This window comes from Microcaecilia unicolor, chromosome 8 (assembly GCF_901765095.1).
Source record: "Microcaecilia unicolor chromosome 8, aMicUni1.1, whole genome shotgun sequence".
Taxonomy (NCBI): domain Eukaryota; kingdom Metazoa; phylum Chordata; class Amphibia; order Gymnophiona; family Siphonopidae; genus Microcaecilia; species Microcaecilia unicolor.
In genome coordinates this window covers 99,857,518-99,883,665 of record NC_044038.1, presented here as the reverse complement: position 1 = coordinate 99,883,665, position 26,148 = coordinate 99,857,518, and the positions used below count along the sequence as shown (strand labels likewise).

At 46.6% G+C, this 26,148-nt stretch overlaps 1 pseudogene; it reads right to left on the bottom strand.

The window, feature by feature from the left end:
* Positions 1-26,148, bottom strand: part of LOC115476806 — a 638,208-nt pseudogene that overhangs the window by 374,719 nt on the left and 237,341 nt on the right.

Below are 26,148 nucleotides of genomic sequence, written 5' to 3'. Positions count from 1 at the left end.
TGAGGCTTGGTCATGAAAATAAAAGGACCAAGTAAACCCGGCGATATACTGCTTATCGCCGTTTTTTTTCCATTATCGCCGAAAGCTGGCCATCTGGTAGTCATGCCCATGCCCGCCCATGTCCCGCCTTCGCTTTGCTGCCGACACGCCCCTTTGAACTTTGGCCGGCGACGTGACGGGAAAGCGGCGATGTTGCCAAAAATGCGGCTTTTGATTATACCGATTTGGCCGCTTTTCCAAGATCACCGGCCATCTCCCGATTTATGTCGGAAGATGGCCGGCGATCACTTTTGAAAATGAGCTGGAGAGTGTCCAGGAAAGATGGGGCAGTGGGATTATAATGTGGCACCAAGTCCCCTTGTTGCTTGTGTGCCTAGTAGGAGTTTAGAATTGGGATCGGGAGAAAATACCACATGCCAACCAGCTCTTTTACTTTGGACCAGTTAGCATGAGTGGTTTTAGTACACAGTAGGTCCAATTTTCAAATGATGTTATACATTCAGCAGCAACCTGTGAACAAGTAATTAATTAACCATGGATTTTCAGCCCTTATCCCCCTGATTCTGTAAAGGTCACCAAAAATTGCACATGCAAATTAAGACACACTCCTGATTTGCATGTGCATTTAATTGAATAACGTGGAGGAGCATAATCGAACGTCGCTGGTGAAATAGGTTGCCAGCGATCTATTTTGGCGGTGGCACAACAGCTGGCCGGAATCGTATTTTCGAAAAAGATGGCTGGCCATCTTTTTTTTCGATAATACGGTTTAGCCCGGCCAAATGCCAGAGTTCGCCGGGTTTGAGATCGCTGGTTTTGTTTTTCAGCGATAATGGAAAAAACTGCCGGCCATCTCAAACCTGGCGAAATCCAAGGCATTTGGTCATAGGAGGAGCCAGCATTTGTAGTGCACTGGTCCCCCTCACATGCCAGGACACCAACCGGGCACCCTAGGGGGCACTTCTAAAAATGTTTAAAAAATACACAAATAGCTCTCAGGTGCATAGCTCCCTTACCTTGGGTGCTGAGCCCCCCAAATCCCCCCCAAACCCACTCCCCACAACTCTACACCATTACCATAGCCCTTATGGGTGAAGGGGGGCACCTACATGTGGGTACAGTGGGTTTTTGAGGGGGTTGGAGGGCTCAACACTTAGCACCACAAGTGTAACAGGTAGGGGGGGATGGACCTGGGTCTGCCTGCCTGAAGTGCACTGCACCCATTAAAAACTGTTCAAGGGACCTGCATACTGCTGTCAGGGAGTTGGGTATGACATTTGAGGCAGGCATACAGGCTGGTAAAAAAAGGTTTTTATTTGTATTTTTTTTAGTGTGGGAGGGGGTTGGTGACCACTGGGGGACTATGGGGAGGTCATCCCCCATTCCCTCTGGTGGTCATCTGGTCAGTTGGGGCACCTTTTCGAGGCTTGGTCGTGAAAATAAAAGGACCAAGTAAACCCGGTGAAATACTGCTTAACGCCACTTTTTTTTTTCCATTATCCGCGAAAGCCAGCCATCTGGTAGCCACGCCCATGCCCGCCCATGTCCCGCCTTCGCTATGCCGCCAACACGCCTCCTTGAACTTTCGCCGGCACGGTGATGGTGTAAAAAAAGCCACTTTCGATTATACCAATTTCGCCGCTCTTGAGAGATCGCTGGCCATCTCCCGATTTATGTCGGAAGATCGCCGGTGATCACTTTCGAAAATAAGCCTGAAAGCCAATCAGTGCTAATAATTGGCTTTTTAAAAAGCAATTATTGGCACTAATTAGATTTAATGTGTATAAAGTTAGGTGTGAGATCTGCACCTAAAATTAATACGTGGTCCAAAAAAGGGGGCAGAGAACCAGGAGGGTCATGGGTGTTTCAGGGCATGGCTTCAAGTTACTTGTATAATTACAGAATGATGATGCTCTGCACGTAAATTTAGGTACAGGTATTTGTACCATGTTTTCATCGGTGCAAATGACCATACCTAAATTTACATGTGACTTTCCGTTTAAGCGTCTATTCTATAAAACTTGTTGAATTCCAGGTGCAACTTATAGAATACCACTTAAGTGGGGGGGGGGGGGGGGGGGGTTCAGCGCTAATTTTTTAGGTGCCATTTATATAATTTACCCCAATATAGATATTATCAGGCTGAAAATCCATATGAATAGCCCAATATTAATTGTATATGAAAGAGGTGGAGGGAGATTGGAGAGAGCCAAGTCTGAGGAATTATCCAGATTGCAATGACATTCAGTCACTATGGGAGTAATTCAATATTTGGGTGCTGGGTAGCAATTTATTCTATGAATGAACATAGGCACCAAATTTCCTGTATAGAATGCTAACATAACAGTAAAAATACACATCTATCAGGCATGGGCACTTATGTTAAGATGTTAAGATGTTAAGATGTTAAGATGGCTGACTAGTAGGACACACTGTGGAGAGCTCCGCTGGGAACCCGTCCGTGGTTCGATCAACCAGCGCTCCCACTGCAGTGCGATCCCCCAAAGAGAACCGGAGATACGGCTCGGCTTGACGCCGCTCAAAGGCCGAGTTCGCTGACCCCGGGAGCCGCGCTGCGAACCGAGGATCGGCTCTCCATCGCTCCCGCTGCGGTGTAGGGGCTCAGGGTGTGAGGCGGCCTCGCAGTGCCGGCCGCCGAGTCTGCCGGATCTGTGCGTGCTCGCCCACATCCACCGCGCTCCCCGGCAGGAATTGCCCGGGACCGTCTCAGGCCAGCGCAGCCGACCCAGGTGGATATAACAAGGGAGCGCTCGTCCACCTACCTCGCGGCGCGACCGGCCCTGTGGCCCGATCCCCACACTACCCGACCAGCCACGTGGTCGCGGCCTGCCCCCATCCGCATGGCAATGAGTGACAATCCTTCGGTCCCTGCGGCGCTAACCTCCACGAGCACTCAATCTGCTCTCCTGCTCTGAGGGCGGTGAGTCTGGCAGTCCGGCTGCTCCGGCTTGCTCCGCTCCGCACGGTCCAGCTTCTCCCTGCTTGCCTGCCCCGGTCCATCTACCCCAGCTTGCTCCAGCCTGCCTGATCCTGCTTCTCCCTGGCTGCTCCAGTCCAGCCTGCTCCAGCCTGCCAGATCCTGCCTCTCCCTGCCTGCTCCAGTCCACCAGCTACAGCTTGATCCAGTTTACCTGATCCAACATCCTCCTGCTTGCCCCGGTCCATCTACCCCAGCTTGCTCCAGCTAGCCTGATCCTGCTTCTCCCTGGCTGCTCCAGTCCAGCTTGCTCCAGCCTGCCAGATCCTGCTTCTCCCTGGCTGCTCCAGTCCATCGGCTCCAGCTTGTTCCATCGGCTCCAGCTTGTTCCAGTTCATCTGATCCAGCTACTTCCTGACTGTTCATCTACTCCAGCCTGCCCGATCCTGCTTCTCCCTGGTTGCTCCAGTCCATCAGCTCCAACGTCCCATCGGCTCCAGCTTGTTCCAGTTCAACTGATCCAGCTACTTCCTGCCTGTTCATCTACTCCAGCCTGCCCGATCCTGCTTCTCCCTGACTGCTCCATCGGCTCCAGCTTGTCCCATCGGCTCCAGCTTGTTCCAGTTCAACTGATCCAGCCTCTTCCTACTTATTCATCTTCTCCAGCCTGCCTGATCCTGCTTCTCCCTGGCTGCTCCAGTCCTTCGGCTCCAGCTTGCTCCATCGGCTCCAGCTTGTTCCAGTTCATCTGATCCAGCTACTTCTTGCCTGTTCATCTACTCCAGCCTGCCCGATCCTGCTTCTCCCTGGCTGCTCCAGTCCATCGGCTCCAGCTTGTTCCAGTCCGTCTATTCCAGCTTCCCCCAGCCTCTCCCAGTCCGTCTGCTCCAACTTGTTCCAGTCCCCCTGACCCAGCTTCTCCCTGCTCCCTCCAATCCATCTGCTCCAGCCTGCTTGTTCCAGTCCATCAGCTCCAGCGTGTTCCAGCCTGCCTGTCCCAGCTGCTCTAGCATGTTCCAGTCCAGCTGCTCCAACGTGTTCCAGTCTGCCAGACCCTGCATCCCCCTGCTCGCTCCAGTCCATATGCTCCAGCCTGCCTGTTCCAGTCCACATGCTCCAGCCTGCTTGTTCCAGTCCATCTGCTCCACCATGTTTCAACTCGCCTGATCCAGCCCCTAGCCAATCAACCTGTCTGCTAGCCAATCACCTGTTCCTGCCTGCCTGCTAGCCAATCAACCTGCCTGCTCAGCCATTGACTTACCTACCTGCCTGCCAGCTTTTCAGCCATAGACTTACCTAATCGCCAACCCAAAACCTTGCTTCAAGCCCTATCTATCTGCTTAATACTTCAGTCATTACATACTCACCCATTAACACTTGTTAACTGCTCAACACCTCAGTCACTATATAGTCACCTGCTACACCTCAGTCACTACCTATGGCCCCTGTCCATGTTCTCTTCCTTGCCCTGTCCCTTCCTAATCTTCTTTCCCCCCCACTCCCACTGTCTACCATTAGAACTACCCGCTGCCCTCCCACCCTGCCCGCAACCACAATACCCTATTCACCTCCATCCCTCACCTCACCATCCCTCTTGTCCCCCTCCTCCTTCCTGGCTCTCAACCTTCGGCACTTCCTTCCTGCCATTAACCCATCCCCTTTCCTCCTAAGTACACCCCGTCTTCGTCGCCTTCGTCGCCCGACCTCCCCCACCCTTCTCCGCACTCTCTTGCTCCTCCTCCTGCTATCCGCAGGAGACATTAACCCTAATCCGGGTCCCCCCCACCTGTCCCCATCCTATCCTCGTGAACGGTCCCGGGATGTTTCCAATCTCGTCTCTATTCCCCTCCTTCCCCCCTCCTCCCTCCCCTTCTCATGCGCCTTGTGGAATGCCCACTCAGTCTGCAACAAACTGCCTCTCACCCACGATCTCTTTATCTCTCGCTCCCTTCAACTGCTCGCCCTAACCGAAACCTGGATCACCCCGGAAGACTCTGCCTCAGTTGCAGCCCTCTGCCATGGAGGCTATCTCTTCTCCCACACGCCCCGCCCAATCGGCCGCGGCGGAGGCGTTGGGCTACTACTATCACCGTCCTGTAGTTTCCAACCCCTCCACCTACCGCAATCTCACTGCTTCCCATCCTTCGAAGTCCATTCCATCCGGCTATTTTACCCGCTACCACTCAGAGTGGCAGTCATTTACCGCCCCCCGGATAAATCCTTCCCTTCCTTCCTTACCGACTTTGATGCCTGGCTCTCTGTCTTTCTTGACCCCTCATCTCCGTCCCTCATTCTCGGAGACTTTAACGTTCATGCTGATGACCTATCCGACCCCCATACTTCTAAGTTCCTCACCCTAACATCCTCCTTCAACCTCCAGCTGTGCTCCACCACCCCTACTCACCGTGACGGACATTGTCTTGACCTCGTCCTCTCCTCCTCCGGCTCACCCTCCAATTTCCACGTCTCAGCTCTTCCTCTCTCCGACCATCACCTGATCACATTCACACTTCTTCACTCCCCCCCCCCTCCACCCCGTCCAACTTTAACCACCACCTCCAGGAACCTCCAGGCTATTGACCCCTCCACCCTATCATCTACTATCTCTAATCTCCTCCCCTCCATCACGTCCCTCGTAACTGTCGACACAGCGGTCTCCGCTTACAATACCGCTCTCTCCTCTGCTTTGGACACCCTCGCGCCATCCATCTCCCGTCCCACAAAGCGCACCAATCCCCAGCCCTGGCTGACTCCTTGCATCCGTTACCTTCGCTCCTGCACCCGATCCGCTGAGCGCCTCTGGAGGAAATCTCAGCTATACCTCTCCACACCTGACATCACCGCGGGGACCCAGGCCAAGGTATCGGCCTGTTTATCCGACATCGCGGCATGGATGTCCAACCGCCACCTGAAGCTGAACATGTCCAAGACCGAGCTCCTCGTCTTTCCTCCCAAACCCACTTCTCCTCTTCCTCCACTCTCTATCTCTGTTGATAGCACCCTCATCCTCCCCGTCCCGTCTGCCCGCAACCTCAGAGTCATCTTTGACTCCTCCCTCTCCTTCTCTGCGCATATCCAACAGACTGCCAAGACCTGTCGCTTCTTCCTCTTCAACATCAGCAAAATTCGCCCTTTCCTCTCTGAGCACACCACCAGAACTCTCGTCCACGCTCTCATTACCTCTCGCCTTGATTACTGCAACTTACTCCTCTCCGGCCTCCCACTCAGCCATCTATTCCCCCTTCAATCAGTTCAGTACGCTGCTGCACGTCTTATATTCCGCCAAAACCGATATACTCATATCACCCCTCTCCTCAAATCACTTCATTGGCTCCCAATCAGATATCGCATACAATTCAAGCTCCTCCTCCTTACCTACAAGTGCACTCAGTCTGCGGCTCCTCACTACCTCTCCACCCTCATCTCCCCCTATGTTCCCGCCCGTAACCTCCGCTCACAGGACAAAGCTCTTCTCTCAGTACCCTTCTCCACCATTGCCAACTCCAGGCTCCGCTCATTCTGCCTTGCCTCACCCTATGCCTGGAACAATCTTCCTTTACCCATACGCCATGCCCCCTCCCTACCCATCTTCAAATCTCTGCTTAAAGCTCACCTCTTCTATGCTGCCTTCGGCGCCTAATCGCTCTAGATAGACAGAATGCCCCAATCTATCCACTCTATCAGATTAACTGTTCACTCGTCCTCTAGATTGTTCACTTGTCTGTAGATTGTTCTCTTGTCTTTTAGATTGTAAGCTCTTTGAGCAGGGACCGTCCTTCTATGTTTAAATTGTACAGCGCTGCGTAACCCTAGTAGCGCTTTAGAAATGCTAGTTAGTAGTAGTAGTAGTAATGTCAGTCATAAAACTGGCTAGGAAACTGGCTAGGTGTGTGCACCTCAGTTTCAATGATATGCATGTAACTCACAGAATTCTGTTTGTTATGTATGTTAAGTATCCCGCAGCAATCTTTTTTCTTGTTAGTGAAAGTTGAAAAGTTCTACAACACAGTTTACCTCCTGAAGCAGCAAGTTTCTTGTTGAGGGTTTGGGATAGCGAGTCTTGTCTTAAGCTGGAAGAGACATTTCAGTCCCCATGGAGCCACTGTAAGATTTCCTAGCACTAGCACTTCACTGCTATGAAGTGAATCCAAAAAGGCACGATGTGCTTGAGAAGTACTGGGGGACGTTTAAGCTCTTCCTTCAAGATAAGAGGTTTTTTGGCAAGCTTGCTTTTTTAACATACTTTTGTAGACATTTATATTTTACGGAACCCTTTCATTTCATATGCTTATACTCATTCACTTGCTTTTTGATTTTGAGCAGAGACAGCAGATTTTTTGGAATCAATTGTTTTTCTCCTGTTTGGGGTTTTTTCTACTGATTCTTTTTTTCCTAGTATCTGACACCATTGATAGGAATTGGACCTCCAGTATGATAGAGGGTTCATTAAAGTGTATCTATGGTCTCCTTTCAGGAGTTTTGAAGTATCAGTTGTTTAATTAACATCATTGGTCCTTTAAGTGAATTAAGTCAGTGGCGTAGCCAGACAGCCAATTTTGGGTGGGCCTGAGCCCGAAGTGGGTGGGCACAAAATTTTCTCTCTGCCCCGCCCCCTTCCTCCCCCTATTCTCCACATCTCCCCCAGCACCTCCCAACTCAAAATAGAAACAGAAACACTTTAGCTCATGAGGAAAGTGACATCCGCTATGCACATTTCTCAAGCTATCATATTTCAGTTAAGATTCAAAATAAAATGCCTTTTCTACCTTTGTTGTCTGGTCATTTTCTTTTTCCATCATGTTGATCCAGTTTCTCTTTTGAACTTTCCAATCTTTCTGCTATTTCTCCTTCAAGCAGCTGCTGTCCATTTGTCTTTTTCTCCTCTCTTGTTCCATTCCCTCACTTCACTTGCCTCTGACATATTGACCTTTCCATTTTAGCTCTTTCCTCTGTTTTATTTTATTTTCTCTGTCCACCCAAATTTTATCCTAACCCCATTTCTTTGTTTTACTTTTCAGATACCTGTCAGATTTCCATTTCCTTTTCACACACTAGTTCTCATATTCCCCATCTCTCCACTTCCCCAGCCATCCATTCCCTTCCATCTTCAATCTATTCCCCATTACCATATTTCTTTCCCCTGTAATCACCATCCTCCTCACGTTTATTTCCTTGCCACCCCCTTGGCCTCTCCCACATGGTTCCACCTTTCCCAGTGTCTCTCTCCCTCCACCCTTCTAACCCAGCATCTGCTCCCTCTCTTCTCCCCACCCTTCACCCCCCTCCCAGCATCTTCCTGTCACTTCTCTCTTTCGTCTTGCCCCCTCTCCTGTGATCCAGTGTGGCCAGAATTTCCCCCACCCATCCTGTTTCTTTCCATCCCCCCCCTCTCTCCTCCTTCGCAGCAGCTCTCATCTCTCTTGGCAAAGAGAGTACAAATAAGTACCTAAGCCGCATTGAGCCTGCCATGAGTGGGAAACCGCGGGGTACAAATAAAAAAAAAAAAAAAAGAACGACAACGTGGATGCAGCAGTTCACAGGTTTGCTTGCTGTGTTTTGAATGAACGGCAATGCGACGGCTGCGCGGGGGAGTGGAAACAGAAATTTACCAAATGGCTTCCTTACAGTGGACTTCATAGGCTGGCTCACTTGCACTCCACTCCTGAGGTTGCAGCGGCGAACTGGCGGGCGGGGTGCTACTCTCCAGTAGTAAAAGCAGCAAGCTGGCAGGTTCACCTCCGTCCTTCGCTTCCCTGCCCTCTCTGCGTACTGCCTTCCTGTGATGTCATTTCCTTTCAGGTGGGCGGGACGCAGAGAGGGCAGGGAAGCGAAGGACGGACTTAAACCTGCCGGCTTGCTGCTTTTACTACTGGAGAGCGGCGCACTGGCGCCCCGCCTGCCAGTTCATCGCTGCGAGCGAGGATTCAAAGATACGGATGGACGGGGATGGACTCGGACTCTGGGTGGGCGGGCAGGCCTGAGGCTAAATTGGGTGGGCATGGGCCCATCCAGGCCCACCCGTAGCTGCGCCCCTCAATTGAGTATAAGGTGTCGTTGGCACAAACCTAGACTATTTTGCAGTTTTACTTTTTGGTAGAGGTTTGTTTCTCCTGTTTTTTGATTGCTTAATTATGAGTCCTATTTGTGACTCTCCCTGTCCATACCTCTTGCACATTCATGTTATTAAATACCACTTACATGCATGAATGTTACATTCCCCTGCGTAAGTGCTAGTTTTGTATTATTTTGGTGTCCAAATGGAGCTTACATTTAGGTGCTAAAGTTATAGAATTAGGGGTATATTGATACTGGGCAATTCTATAGGAGTGCCTATCACCTCAGTTCCAGTGATACGCATTTAACTCACAGTGTTCTGTTTGTTATGTATGTTAAGTATCCCGCAGCAATCTTTTTTTTTGTTAGTGAAAGTTGAAAAGTTCTACAACACAGTTTTACCTCCTGAAACAGCAAGTTTCTTGTTGAGGGTTTGGGATAGCGAGTCTTGTCTTAAGCTGGAAGAGACATTTCAGTCCCCATGGAGCCATTGTAAGATTTCCTAGCACTAGCACTTCACTGCTATGAAGTGAATCCAAAAAGGCACGATGTACTTGAGAAGTACTGGGGGACGTTTAAGCTCTTCCTTCAAGATAAGTGGTTTGTGGCAAGCTTGCTTTTTTTTAATATACCTTTGTAGACATTTATATTTTACGGAACCCTTTCATTTTATAAGCTTATACTCATTCACTTACTTTTGATTTTGAACAGAGACAACAGACTTTTCGGAATCAATTGTTTTTCTCCTGTTTGGAGTTTTTTTTCCACTGATTCCTTTTTTCCTAGTCTCTGACACCAGTGATAGGAATTGGACCTCCAGTATGATAGAGGGTTCATTAAAGTGTATCTATGGCCTCCTATCAGGAGTTTTGAAGTATCAGTTGTTTAATTATTTAACATCATTGGTCCTTTAACTGAATTGAGTATAAGGCATAGTTGGCACAAACCTAGGCTATTTTGCAGTTTTGCTTTTTAGTAGAGGTTTGTTTCTCCTGTTTTTAGATTGTTTAAGTATGAGTCCTATGTGTGCCTCTCCCTGTTCATACCTCTTGCACACTCATGTTATAAAATACCATTTACATGCATGAATGTTACATTCCCCTGCGTAGGTGCTAGTTTTGTATAATTTTGGTGTGCAAATGGAGCTTACATTTAGGTGTTGTGGAGAGGCATAATCGAACAGTGCCGGCCAAATAGATGGTCGGCCATCTATTTGGCCGGCGCTGCAAACAGCAGTCCCGAACTGCATTATTGAAAAATATGGCCGGCCATCTTTCGTTTCGAAAATACGGTTGAGGCCAGCCAAATGTCAGAGATGGCCAAGTTTGAGATGGCCGGCATCGTTTTTCGCCGATAATGGAAACTAATGCCGGCGATCTCAAACCCGGCCAAATCCAAGGCATTTGATCATGGGAGGAGCCAGCATTTGTAGTGCACTGGTCCCCCTCACATGCCAGGACACCAACTGGGCACCCTAGGGGGCACTGCAGTGGACTTAACAAATTGCTCCCAGGTGCACAGCTCCCTTACCTTGTCTGCTGAGCCCCCCAATCCCCCCCAAACCCACTCCCCAGAACTGTACACCACTACCATAGCCCTTAGGGATGAAGGGGGTACCTACATGTGGGTACAGTGAGTTTTGGGGGGGGGGGTTGGAGGGCTTAACATTTACCACCACAAGTGTAACAGGTAGGAGGGGTAGGCCTGGGTTCACCTGCCTGAAGTGCACTGCACCCACTAAATACTACTCCAGGGACTTGCATACTGCTGTCAGGGAGCTGGGTATGACATTTGAGGCTGGCAAAAAAAATACATATATATATATTTGGGTGGAAGGGGGTTGGTGACCCACTGGGGGAGTAAGGGGAGGTCATCCCCGATTCCCTCCACTGGTCACTTGGTCTTGAAAAAAACGGGACCAAGTGAAGCCGGCGAAATGCTCGTCAGGGCCGGCTTTCATTTTTCCATTATCGGGCGAAGTCGGCCAACTCGTGAGCACGCCCCCGTCCCGCCTTCATTACCCTACAGACACGCCCCCTTCAAGTTTGGCCGGCTCCGCGACAGAAAGCAGTTGACACCGGAAAAAATCGGCTTTCCATTATACCGATTTGGCCGGGTTCAGGAGATCGCCAGGTATCTCCCGATTTGTGTTGGAAGATGGCCGGCGATCTCTTTCGAAAATAAGCTGGAAAGTTATAGAATTAGGGGTATATTGATAGCGGGCAAGTTTATAGTAGTGCCTATCACGCTTATTTTCGAAAGAGAAGGATGCCTATCTTTCGACACAAATCGAGATATGGGCGTCCTTCTCGCAAGGCCACCCAAATCGGCATAATCGAAAGCCGATTTTGGCCATCCGCAACTGCTTTACGTCGCGGGGACGACCAAAGTTCACGGGGGCTTGTCGGCAGGGTAGCTAAGGCGAGACAGGGGCGTGATTAAGAGATGGCCATCCTCGGCTGATAATGGAAAAAAGAAGGGCGTCCCTGACGAGCACTTGGCTGACTTTACTTGGTCCATTTTTTCTTGCGACCAAGACTCAAAAAGATGCCTGAACTGACCAGATGACCACTGGAGGGAATCCCCTGACTTCCCCAGTGGTCACTAACCCCCTCCCACCATAAAAAACAAGTTTAAAAATACTTTTTTGCCAGCCTCAAATGCCATACTCAGGTCCATCGCAGCAGTATACAGTTCCTGGGGCAGTTGTAGTGGGTGCAGTGCACTTCAGGCAGGCGGAACCAGGCCCATCCCCCCCCACCTGTTACACTTGTGGTGGTAAATGTGAGCCCTCCAAAACCCACCAGAAACCCACTATACCCACATCTAGGTGCCCCCCTTCACCCCTAAGGGCTATGGTAGTGGTGTACAGTTGTGGGTAGTGGGTTTTGGGGGGGGGGGTTGAGGGGCTCAGCAGACAAGGTAAGGGAGCTATGCACCTGGGAGCAATTTGTGAAGTCCACTGCAGTGGCCCCTAGGGTGCCCGGTTGGTGTCGTGGCATATGAGGGGGACCAGTGCACTACAAATGCTGGCTCCTCCCATGACCAAAGGGCCTTGGATTTGGCTGTTTTTGAGATAGACGTCTTTGGTTTCCATTATCGGCGAAAACCGAGGTCGCCCATCTCTAAGGTCGGCAATCTTAACATTTAGGTTGACCATCTCTAAGGTCGACCCAAATGTTGAGATTTGGCAGTCCCCGACCATATTATCGAAACAAAAGATGGACGCCCATCTTGTTCCGATAATGCGGGTTTTCCCGCCCTTTCGCTGCGCCGTCCTTAGAGATGGGCGCCCCCGTTCGATTATGCTCCTCTACATGTATGTTTATTCCACACAATATACCACCTTTCTGCAGATACAGTTGAAGCAGGTTAGATAAACAGGTAGGCATCTCAGGAAAAAGGTTTCAAAGCAGGTGCTAACATTTACACTGATTACCTGTGTAAATGTATAAACAGATGACATACAGTGGGGGAAATAAGTATTTGATCCCTTGCTGATTTTGTAAGTTTGCCCACTGACAAAGACATGAGCAGCCCATAATTGAAGGGTAGGTTATTGGTAACAGTGAGAGATAGCACATCACAAATTAAATCCGGAAAATCACATTGTGGAAAGTATATGAATTTATTTGCATTCTGCAGAGGGAAATAAGTATTTAATCCCTCTGGCAAACAAGACCTAATACTTGGTGGCAAAACCCTTGTTGGCAAGCACAGCGGTCAGACGTCTTCTGTAGTTGATGATGAGGTTTGCACACATGTCAGGAGGAATTTTGGTCCACTCCTCTTTGCAGATCATCTCTAAATCATTAAGAGTTCTGGGCTGTCGCTTGGCAACTCGCAGCTTCAGCTCCCTCCATAAGTTTTCAATGGGATTAAGGTCTGGTGACTGGCTAGGCCACTCCATGACCCTAATGTGCTTCTTCCTGAGCCACTCCTTTGTTGCCTTGGCTGTATGTTTTGGGTCATTGTCGTGCTGGAAGACCCAGCCACGACCCATTTTTAAGGCCCTGGCGGAGGGAAGGAGGTTGTCACTCAGAATTGTACGGTACATGGCCCCATCCATTCTCCCATTGATGCGGTGAAGTAGTCCTGTGCCCTTAGCAGAGAAACACCCCCAAAACATAACATTTCCACCTCCATGCTTGACAGTGGGGACGGTGTTCTTTGGGTCATAGGCAGCATTTCTCTTCCTCCAAACACGGCGAGTTGAGTTCATGCCAAAGAGCTCAATTTTTGTCTCATCTGACCACAGCACCTTCTCCCAATCACTCTCGGCATCATCCAGGTGTTCACTGGCAAACTTCAGACGGGCCTTCACATGTGCCTTCCGGAGCAGGGGGACCTTGCGGGCACTGCAGGATTGCAATCCGTTATGTCGTAATGTGTTACCAATGGTTTTCGTGGTGACAGTGGTCCCAGCTGCCTTGAGATCATTGACAAGTTCCCCCCTTGTAGTTGTAGGCTGATTTCTAACCTTCCTCATGATCAAGGATACCCCACGAGGTGAGATTTTGCGTGGAGCCCCAGATCTTTGTCGATTGACAGTCATTTTGTACTTCTTCCATTTTCTTACTATGGCACCAACAGTTGTCTCCTTCTCGCCCAGCGTCTTACTGATGGTTTTGTAGCCCATTCCAGCCTTGTGCAGGTGTATGATCTTGTCCCTGACATCCTTAGACAGCTCCTTGCTCTTGGCCATTTTGTAGAGGTTAGAGTCTGACTGATTCACTGAGTCTGTGGACAGGTGTCTTTCATACAGGTGACCATTGCCGACAGCTGTCTGTCATGCAGGTAACGAGTTGATTTGGAGCATCTACCTGGTCTGTAGGGGCCAGATCTCTTACTGGTTGGTGGGGGATCAAATACTTATTTCCCTCTGCAGAATGCAAATAAATTCATATACTTTCCACAATGTGATTTTCCGGATTTAATTTGTGATGTGCTATCTCTCATTGTTACCAATAACCTACCCTTCAATTATGGGCTGCTCATGTCTTTGTCAGTGGGCAAACTTACAAAATCAGCAAGGGATCAAATACTTATTTCCCCCACTGTATATGCACATATGTGTGTATATGGCAAAAATGTGCATAGGCATAAATCCATAAATGTTTGCTTTTATTATATAGCACATATTTTAGAGGTGGGTGTGCACACTTGCCAGAGTCTGGGTGGAACACCAGCAGGGCTTGCATAGATGTTAGTAATAAGCAGGGCTTTTTTTGAGTGGGTACTTGGGGGTACTGAGTACCGGCACCTTTTTCATTGTCTGCTAAAATTGACCCATGGTCCCCAAGTTTTAATGAAAGAGCTCAAGCTCTACACACCAATTCTGCTTTGTCATGGATTCTGTGACTTGTTGCAGGGGGCCTGGCTACTGTGGGGTGGGTCCCTTAGTGATCACCCCACCCCCTGAAGGGTGGCCTGGCATTTGAGTATCGGCACCTTTTTCGCTAGAAAATATGCACTGGTAATAAGGGAACAAAGAGCAGTGACAGGATGTAGAATCATAGGATTAAAATGATTTAGGGCACTGAACCTCTCCCTAGACAAGTACAAGGATTTGTATAATATTGGGGGTGCTCAAGCACCCACTGCATATACCTAGCTGGCACACATACATAGAATAGCATGGGCATGTGATAGTAGCAAGACCTGGTGGCTTAATAGACCTTCCTGCTTATAATCGAAAGAGAAAAACGCCTATATTGTGACCCAAATCGGGAGATAGACGTTTATCTCCCAAAAACGAATAAAGCGGTATAATCAAAAGCCGAATTTGGACGTTTTCAACTGCACTCCGTCGCGGATGCGGACAACGTTGATGGGGGCGTGTCGAAGGCGTGGTGAAGGCGGAACTGGGGCGTGGTTATCTGCCGATCAGAGATGGGCGCCTTTCGCCAATAATGGAAAAAAAATATGCGTTTTTAACGAGAATTTAGGGCACTTTTCCTGGACCCTGTTTTTCCACGAATAAGGCCCCAAAAAGTGCCCTAAATGACCAGATGACCACTGGAGGGAATCGGGGATGACCTCCCCTGACTCCCCCAGTGGTCACAAACCCCCTCCCACCACAAAATATGCCGTTTCACAACTTTTTATTTTCACCCTCAAATGTCATACCCACCTCCCTGGCAGCAGTATGCAGGTCACTGGAGCAGGCAGGTGGACCCAGGCTCATCCCCCCCCCCCCCCCCCCACCTGTTACACTTGTGCTGGTAAATGGGAGCCCTCCAAACCGCCCCCCAAACCCACTGTACCCACGTGTAGGTGCCCCCCTTCACCCCTTAGGGCTATAGTAATGGTGTAGACTTGTGGGCAGTGGGTTTTGAGGGGGATTTTGGGGGCTCAACACCCAAGGGAAGGGTGCTATGCACCTGGGAGCTGTTTTACCTTTTTTTTTTTTTTTTTTGTAAACGTGCCCCCTAGGGTGCCCGGTTGGTGTCCTGGCATGTGAGGTGGACCGGTGCAGTACGAATCCTGGCCCCTCCCACGAATAAATATCTTGGAGTTATTCGTTTTTGAGCTGGGCGTTTTCGGTTTCCATTATCGCTGAAAAACAAAAACGCCCAGCTCAAAAAAAGATAAACGTCCATGTTTTTTCGAAAATACGATTCGGTCCGCCTCTTCACGGACCCGTTCTCGGAGATAAACGTCCATGGAGATAGGCGTTTCTGTTCGATTATGCCCCTCCTTATCTGCTAACTTCTACTGAATTACTGTGCTTACTTTAAAAGAGAAAAACATCTCAAAAGAGACAAGTGGAGGGGCATAATCGAACGGGGCACCCAAGTTTTCCTGAGGGCGTCTTCGCAGGACGTCCTCGCAAAGGGGCGGGGAAACCCGTATTATCGAAACAAGATGGGCGTCCATCTTTTGTTTTGATAATACTGTCGGGAACGCCCAAATCTCAACATTTAGGTCGACCTTAGAGATGGCCGACATAAATGTTGAGATGGTCGACCTTAGAGATGGTCATCCCCGGTTTACGGCAATAATGGAAACTGAGGACGCCCATCTCAAAAATGACCAAATCCAAGTCATTTGGTCGTGGGAGGAGCCAGCATTCGTAGTGCACTGGTCCCCCTGACATGCCAGGACAGCAACCGGGCAACCTAGGGGGCACTGCAGTGGACTTCAGAAATTGCTCCCAGCTGCAAAGCTCCCTTACTTTGGGTGCTGAGCCCCCCAACCCCTCCCCCCCAAACCCACTTCCCACAACTGTACAACACTACCTTAGCCATAAGGGGTGAAGGGGAGCACCTACATGTGGGTGCAGTGGGTTTGTTGTGGGTTTTGAAGGGCTCACATTTACCACCACAAGTGTAACAAGTGTACTTCCCTCACCCGTAACTGTCTTGTCTGTCTGTATTACTTAGAATGTAAGCTCTATTGAGCAGGGACTGTCTCTTTGTGTCAGGTGTTCAGCACTACGTGCATCTGGTAGCTCTATACAAATGCTAATAATAATAATAACAGGTGGGGGGGATGGGCCTGGGTCTGCCTGCCTGAAGTGCACTGCACCCACTAAAACTGTTCCAGGGACCTGCATACTGCTGTCAGAGAGCTGGGTATGACATTTCAGGCTGGCATAGAGGCTGGCAAAAAATATTTTTTAAGTTTGTTTTTTTAGGGTGGGAGGGGGTTAGTGACCACTGGGGGAGTAAGGGGAGGTCATCCCTGATTCCCTCCGGTGGTCATCTGGTCAGTTCGGGCACCTTTTTGAGGCTTGGTCGCAAGAAAAAATGGACCAAGTAAAGTCGGCCAAGTGCTCGTCAGGGACGCCCTTCTTTTTTCCATTATCGGCCGAGGATGCTCATGTATTAAGCATGCCCCAGTCCCGCCTTCGCTATGCTTCCGACATGCCCCCGTGAACTTTGGTCGGGCCCGTGACACAAAGCAGTTGAGGACGCCCAAATTCGGCTTTTGATTATGCCGATTTGGGAAACCCTGAGAGAAGGACACCCATCTCCCGATTTGTGTCGAAAGATGGGTGCCCTTCTCTTTCGAAAATAAGCCTGAAAGTGATTTTTGAAAAGGCAGAATTTTGACCTTTTTCACTGAATTTGTACAAATAGCAAGGGGACGTGTTGGAGGTATATTTGGTTGGGCTTAGAATCTGGACTTTTTCTGCAATAATGGAACAGAAAAAAAGGTCCAGGGCAGAAAAGTAGTATGTTTTTATCTAGTCCTAATTCAGTCACGACTAATTCAGAAAAAGGTGTCCTAACAAACTAGCTGACCACTGGAGGGTTGAAGGCATGACTCCCCCTTAATCCCACTAAGGTCACTGACTCCCTCCCACTCCCCAAAGATGTGAATGTGACAGTAGATACAAGGCTCTATGACTGCTCCAAATATTATGGCCATTCTTAATAAAGCAGCAAGTGGATGGCGTAGCCTAGTGGTCAGTGCAGTGGACAGTGAACAACAGGATCCAGATTCAATTCCAACTTTACCTTTTTCATTTCAGTACAAATTTATGTGAGCCCTCCTGGAACATAAAAATACCTCCTGTACCTAAATAAATAAATGACCTGTAAGAGCTATTGTAGTGATGGACCTTTTGGTCCAGTAGGTTTTCTCTGTTCCTGGAAGGCTCACCATACAATATGAAGGGGTTTAGGTGGAATTTGTACCTGGGTCCCTTTATGTGAAGTCCACTGCAATGACCACTAGGCTGCCACTCTGCACTGCTGGGATGTCTGTGTGGCCAGTTCCCTAGGAATGTTTCCAGACAGACCTCCCTATGGTTTATTTTCCTATGTTTTTCCCTGGGACTTTTTTTTTTCTCAAAATGGTACTTACAGATGGACATATTGAGCCTGAAAATGTCTATCTCCAAGCCATAATTTGAGCAAAACATCTCAATTCAGACTTAGGTGTCATATCGAAAATGCCCCTCCAAGTAAGCATAATGGAAATAACATTATTTTTATATATTGCAAGCAATTGATGGGGAAAATTCAATTTACACTACTAAGTGAAACTTACTACAGAATGAGTCTGTTCTCCATTCCAGAATCTCAATTTTGTTGGTTTGGCATTGAGACACATAAGCACTGATGGCACTGCAGAAAGCAGTGTAGTGACCTTTGTACTGCCAGGTGTCAAAGACACAGTTGTTGAAGAAGGGTTTTGGATCAATAGACTCATAACATTTACTGAGTGGCCCATTTTTTTTTATGAGGAGGCCACAGAACTTCTCAGTCTTGTAGGTTTCTTTCTCTTCCTCTTTATACATTGGGCAATTTCCTTTGCAGTCAGGCGCACAGCCTGTCACTTCCCCAACTTTCCAGCTATCTCCAAATTGGGCAGCAGTGGACGCCTTCATTCCATTCTTCATAATCATATCATCGTTGCTGTTCATATTATTGTTACCACAGAGACCACTGATTGCATTGGTGTAAGTATTTGGGATCTCTACTTTTACATAGCTGTATGAGTCAAATGATACCGTGACACCAAAATGAGTCTTCATGATGACATCAGCACCACTGAGATAGGCCACTAATTTGTTGGTTTGGAAGTAGAAAGGTAAGATTGTAAAAATACCATTTACCTAAAAAAGAAATGGAAACAGTTATAAGGTATGTTTTCCCAATAAAATAAGCTTCTCCAGGCAGTATATTGACATATGATATTCTTTAGAGATGTGCTTTTATTTTAAATAAAATGGGAAATTTTAACAATTTCCAGTTTCAATTCAATTAGATTTTAAAATGAAACAAATGTAAATGAAATGAATTTCTTTTTGTTCATTTCATTTTAGAAAATTAGACATACCCTATTTTTCTATCTCCCATTCACTGCCCCGAACCTGTACTGATCTCTTTCACATGGCAAGAGTGGTGCGTGGTAACCAGTGCAGTAATTGCAAAATGGCACCAGCAGACCATGGCAGGCACCATTGTTAATTTCTGCCACACTAGAAAATAGCATCAGCCTCAGTCTGCTAGTGTCATTTGCAGTGGGTCCAGGCAAAAGGATTGAGGGAAGAACTGGGAGGAGTTTTGAGGGAAGATTTTGCAGCAGTGAAGGGAACCTACTATTTTTTGTTTTCTTTTTTTTTATACATTTCTTTTTTTTTTAATAAACAGAATGAAGCAAAATAAACAACTGCAATTAAACAAAAAGCAAAACAAAACAAAGAAAGGTGTACACTACTATTCTTTAATTCAGAGAAAGTACCCCAACAGTTTTTAGAGGCATATTTACTAAAGTGAGCTAAGCATTTATCACAGGTTTTAATACATGCTAAACATTAGTCCACAGGTCCATGTTAACGGCTGTTGCTTGCTTGAAAGTAACAGGATAGATCATAAGGAATGCCAAGCCAAATGCAAAGCGGAGATAAGGAGGGCAAAAAAGGACTTTGAGAAGAAATTAGCGTTGGAAGCAAAAATACATAGTAAAAACTTTTTTAGATACATTAAAAGCAGGAAACCGGCCAAAGAGTCGGTTGGGCCGCTGGACGAAAATGGTGTTAAAGGGGCGATCAAGGAGGACAAAGCCGTAGCGGAGAAATTAAATGAATTCTTTGCTTCGGTCTTCACCGAGGAGGATTTGGGGGGGACACCGGTGCCGGAAAGAATATTTGAAGCGGGGGAGTCGGAGAAACTAAACAAATTCTCTGTAACCTTGGAGGATGTAATGGGTCAGTTCAGCAAGCTGAAGAGTAGTAAATCACCGGGACCTGATGGTATTCATCCCAGAGTATTAATAGAACTAAAAAATGAACTTGCGGAGCTACTGTTAGAAATATGCAATCTGTCCCTAAAATCGAGTGTAATACCGGAAGACTGGAGGGTAGCCAATGTTACTCCGATTTTTAAGAAAGGTTCCAGAGGAGATCCGGGAAATTATAGACCGGTGAGTCTGACGTCGGTGCCGGGCAAGATGGTGGAGGCTATTATTAAGAATAATATTGCAGAGCATATACAAAAACATGGACTGATGAGACAAAGTCAGCACGGATTTAGTGAAGGGAAGTCTTGCCTCACCAATCTAATGCATTTTTTTGAGGGGGTAAGCAAACATGTGGACAATGGGGAGCCGGTTGATATTGTATATCTGGATTTTCAGAAGGCGTTTGACAAAGTGCCGCACGAAAGACTCCTGAAGAAATTGCAGAGTCATGGAATCGGAGGTAGGGTATTATTATGGATTAAGAACTGGTTGAAAGATAGGAAGCAGAGAGTAGGATTGCGTGGCCAGTATTCTCAGTGGAGGAGGGTAGTTAGTGGGGTCCCGCAGGGGTCTGTGCTGGGTCCGTTGCTTTTTAATGTATTTATAAATGACCTAGAGATGGGAATAACTAGTGAGGTAATTAAATTCGCCGATGACACAAAATTATTCAGGGTCGTCAAGTCGCAGGAGGAATGTGAACGATTACAGGAGGACCTTGCGAGACTGGGAGAATGGGCGTGCAAGTGGCAGATGAAGTTCAATGTTGACAAGTGCAAAGTGATGCATGTGGGTAAGAGGAACCCGAATTATAGCTACGTCTTGCAAGGTTCCGCGTTAGGAGTTACGGATCAAGAAAGGGATCTGGGTGTCGTCGTCGATGATACGCTGAAACCTTCTGCTCAGTGTGCTGCTGCGGCTAGGAAAGCGAATAGAATGTTGGGTGTTATTAGGAAGGGTATGGAGTCCAGGTGTGCGGATGTTATAATGCCGTTGTATCGCTCCATGGTGCGACCGCACCTGGAGTATTGTGTTCAGTACTGGTCTCCGTATCTCAAAAAAGATATAGTAGAATTGGAAAAGGTACAGCGAAGGGCGACGAAAATGATAGTGGGGATGGGACGACTTTCCTATGAAGAGAGGCTGAGAAGGCTAGGGCTTTTCAGCTTGGAGAAGAGACGGCTGAGGGGAGATATGATAGAAGTGTATAAAATAATGAGTGGAATGGATCGGGTGGATGTGAAGCGACTGTTCACGCTATCCAAAAATACTAGGACTAGAGGGCATGAGTTGAAGCTACAGTGTGGTAAATTTAAAACGAATCGGAGAAAATTTTTCTTTACCCAACGTGTAATTAGACTCTGGAATTCATTGCCGGAGAACGTGGTACGGGCGGTTAGCTTGACGGAGTTTAAAAAGGGGTTAGATAGATTCCTAAAGGACAAGTCCATAGACCGCTATTAAATGGACTAGAAAAATTCCTCATTTTTAGGTATAACTTGTCTGGAATGTTTTTACGTTTGGGGAGCGTGCCAGGTGCCCTTGACCTGGATTGGCCACTGTCGGTGACAGGATGCTGGGCTAGATGGACCTTTGGTCTTTCCCAGTATGGCACTACTTATGTACTTATGTACTTATAATAGCCAGTGTGGATAAATATCCTGCTCTTACTGCCTAGCACAAGATAGGGCAGGAACCTGGCAAAATTTGAGGGGCCCTTTTACAAAGGCGTGCCAAAAAGTGGCCTGTGGTAGTGTGGGCACATATATTGGACGTGTGCTGGACCATTTCTCCACCGCAAAAAAGGGTAGTTTTTTGAGGCTGGGAAATGGATATGCAGCAAAAGAAAACAAGTGCGTGTCTATGGCCTGAGTCTTTAACCCATTAGTGCCCAATGTTCCCATAATAAACTATATGGGAACAAATTGATTTGTTCCCATATGGGAACATCGGGCACTAATGGGTTAATGCCACCCATTGACTTAGCAGTAAGGGCTCACACATTACCCACGCGGTAACTGTCCATCACGTGCCAACTACCGATTACTGCCAGTAACGCCCCTATGGTAGAAAATTATTTTCTATTGTGGGTTTTCAGCATGTGCCAAACTCAGAATTACTGCTAGGTGCACAAGCTAGCTGGGCGGTAATGCCAATTTGACATGCGCTGCACGCGTGTAGGCCCTTATGTGCCTTTGTAAAAGGGCCTTGAATGTGGACTGCACTTTGCACTTAGTACATGAGAAGCAGTTCAGACTGTAAAATATGCAGTAGCACAGGTGTACTTAATGCCATTCAGTACAGCTGCAATAATTGTGTTTCATTGTAACACGTTACAGAACCTGTGCATGTGGAATATGCAGAGGGAATGCTGAACATGTCCTCAACAGTTTCTGCATTGCCTTTGCACTTACTGTGTGTCAGTTTTGCTGTTATTACCTGGTACATGCTAAACCTTACTTCACATTAGTAAACAGGCCCGTTAAGGGATTTGGTCATGTCCAATCACAGAAGAAGCTCCATTACCCAGCATCTTGCTGTCCAGAATGTTCTGCTAACTGGCATCTCCATCTTTAACAAGTAGCATCCTCATGAGGGGAGAATGACAGCAGGAGAGGACTTAGATTAGGGAACAGAACAGCTTTTTTTCTGATCTGTGTGTCACCCCCTTTCATTCTGTTCTCTTCATGTTGCTTCATGAAATAGAAAGGGCTGGAGCTGGATGAAGAGGACTCTCAGATAACCAGTCTGATTATCTGATACCCTCTGTTCCCTATGGACACTAAATCCTAATAAATAACAGAGCTTTTAGTATATCACATTGTGATGTCATCTGATAAACTAGTGATCATGTAATCTATTCGGCTAATCAGTTGCAAGACTGAAACTGATCTGATAGCTATTACAGGAAATTCATTCATGCATATGTATACCTGATGTTTCTGTACTGAAATGACATGTTCTTGAATAACAGCTCAGAAATCAATCAAATACATACACACACAAACAAACAGATATGCAGAATAATGGGTACCTGGATCTTACGAGGATATTCTTGGCTTAAAGTAACTGTAATATCGAAAACTTGAAATATCACCACTTTTGTGAAAGAGACGGCTTTGTTGCCTCGGTTGTTGTTCTGTACATTGATAGTGAATGGTGTGAGCGTTTTGTCTTTAGAAGTCACCCCAACCAGCTGATAGATACAGGTGCCCATGAAATCAAATTTCAGTCCATCAAAGGTTATGTAGTGAGGGTCCCCTTGGGCAATACAAGTAGAGTAGCTAAGTGGGTAGCAGTCACGGATTCCATTCATCACCATGCATCTCTCGCTAGATTTGCAGTTTGTGTTCTTGCACACTACCATGCCCAGGGATGGGTCACACTTGCAGCGCACTTTACAGTTGTTATCACCCCAGAATTCCTCTTTGGGCTTGTAGTAGAAACCATTGTAGTTGCAGCCGCAGCTGTCGATGGAAACACATTTGTCAACACTTAGGACAAAGCCTGTATTACACTGACAAGTCTCCACACAAGAATCCATGCACTTTGAAGGGGCAGATCTGTCAGAGCAGGTGGCAGGGCAAGCATTTCCACAAGCCTCATAGTGGCTGTTCTCAGGACAGGGCAAGGCTGAAATAGAAGAGAGCATGTTTATATGCAAGAAATTAGATGGAAAATATGACATCTATAATTTCAAAGTAAAGATTAGGAAAATTCCCATAAATTAAAAACCTAATGAAAATATTTACCATTAGTTCTGCTCTTCCTAGTTTGCTGCTTTCTCTGCTTGTTACAAGGTCACTTACCTGTTTATCATCACTTTTTCTCCGCAATGGTTTTTGGAAATATAACATCATTTATGCCCCATTTCCCAGATTCTATCAATATGCCATCTTTCCTATATGAAATGCTTCTGTAGCTTATGTCTATCGCTTCTTAAATTGTGTTTTAATCAATTCAAGGAAGTGTAAGAGGATCCTTAGTGGTGGAGAAGTAAAAGTTATATAAAAAAAAATCAGGTATGGTCTAGCTTGTACCTTGCCTAGAAGTTTTGAGCTAGAGAGGACTATACATTTTTAAAGTAAAAAAGAAAAAATATTGCAACATGAGGAGAAATTTTGGATCAGATGTATTTATTTCCTTTTTGCTATGCTGCTCATTGTCATTGTGATCTTTCTCTGCTGTCTTATGCTATTCATTTCTGTTTCTATCTCTGTTTTACAAAGAGGTTGAATTATTAGGGATCTTGCATGGCCAAAATTAATTTGGTTTTCAGATTTTCCAAATATTTTCCAACTTCTGATTGTGTTTTTTTGGAGGGGGTTTTTCATTTCACAGATTAATTTTTAAATTCTTATTGTTTGCACATTACAGTGTTTTTATCTATGCCAATCGATTCCTTTGTGTTAATTTATTTGTATGTATGCATACAATCAATTTGCACAGACTAAATTTTTTTAAATGCATAATCAAATTGAATGTGCCAAGGAATGCATATCCCTGTGGATTATTTTAAGAAAGAATAAGACATTTCATGGATACTTTGTACAATGAGTTCACAACTTGTTTGCACGAGATGAATAGCTAGTTATGTTGAAAGGCTAGCGTATGTATTTAGGTACAAATACAAGCAGGGAAATGCAGAGTTATACAGATGTTTTGGTCACTATGGGGTCCTTTTACTAAGGCGTGCGGAAAAATTGCCTATGCTAGTGTAGGCGCATGTATTGGATACACGCAGGTCCATTTTTCAGCTTGCCTGCAAAAAAGGCCTTTTTTGTCAAAAATGACATGTGGCAAAATAAAAAATCAGCGCACATCCATTTTGAGCCTCAGACCTTACCACCACCCATTGACTAAGCGGTAAGGTCTCACTTGTTAACCAGGCGGTAATCGTCAGCATACATTGCTGATTACCGCCCGGTTAGCGCCATGCAGTAGAAAATAGAAATTATTTTCTGCTGCGCATTTTGGACGCGCGTCAAAATTAGAATTACCGCATGGGGCATGCGGTAGCCAGGCGGTAGTTCTAATTTGACATGCATTGTACGCATGCAGGCGCCTACGTGTGTTAGTAAAAGGGACCCTATATCTATGGGTACCTTGTTGGAGGGACTGGGAAAAGGATCTTAATTGGGAGAGCTGCTTTTTTTTTCTTATCTCTTCCATCACACTGTAGTGTATATTCTGCTGGATACTCCTCCACTGCTATCCCACTATCAGTTGGTGTGCCTCTTCTCCATCTATACTTATTCCCTTGGTGCTCTGATCTCACCCCATGGTGTTCAATATCATCTTTATGCTGATGACTCCCAGATCTACCTTTCCACACCAGAAATTTCAGCAGGAATCCAGGCCCCTGTCTCACATTGTTGCCTGGATCTCTTACTGCCATCTGAAACTAAACATGGCCAAGACTGAGCTTCTTATCTTTCCCCCTAAACCCACTTCTCCTCTTTCCCCATTTTCTATCTCTGTGGATAACATTCTCATCATCCCTGTCTCGTTAGCTCGTAACCTTGGGGTCATCTTTGACTCCTCTCTCTCATTCTCTGCACATATCCAACCGACTGCTAAAACCTGTCATTTTTCTCTATAATATCACCAAAATTAGTCCCTTCCTTTCTAGGCATACTACCAAAGCCCTTATCCACAGTCATCACCTCATGCTTTGACTACTGCAACTTGCTTCTCACAGGTCTCTCACTAAGCCATCTCTCTTCCCTTCAATCCATTCAAAATTCTGCTGCTTGACTTATATTCCACCTGTGGCGCTATGCTCATATGAGCCCTCTAGTCTAGTCACATCATTGGCTCTCTATCCGTTTCCGTATACAGTTCAAACTCCTCTTATTGACTTACAAGTGCATTCACTCTGCAGCTCCTCAGTACCTCTCCACTCTTATCTTTCCCTCCACTCCTCCCCTGGAACTCCATTCATCAGGTAAATCTGTCTTATCTGTACCCTTTTTCTCCACTGCCAACTCTAGACTTTGTTCCTTTTATGTTGCTCCACCATAATCCAGGAAGACTTTCTGAGTCAGTACTTCAAGCTCTATCTCTGGCTGTATTCAAACCTAAGCCCACCTTTTTGAGGTTTCTTTTATCTTTTAACTCCTAACTCCTATTCACGTGTTCACTACCAATGTCTGTTTTATCATTCCCACCATAAGTAAACCCTTAATCCCTTATTTGTCCTGTTTGTCTGTCCTGATTAGCTTGTAAGATCTGTCAAGCAGGTCTGTCTCTTACATGTTTAGTGTACAGCACTGCATACATCTAGTAGAGCCATAGAAATGATAAGAGGTAGTAGTAGTGATTAACAGAACTGCTAAAAAATCCCAGTACTAATCTTCAAGGCACTATCTTTATATCTTTATAATGCACCACAAGTTAGATGACAATTAGGCGTCTAACTTCAGGTGCTCTAATGAAAGTTAGGTGATCAAACAGGGGAAAAC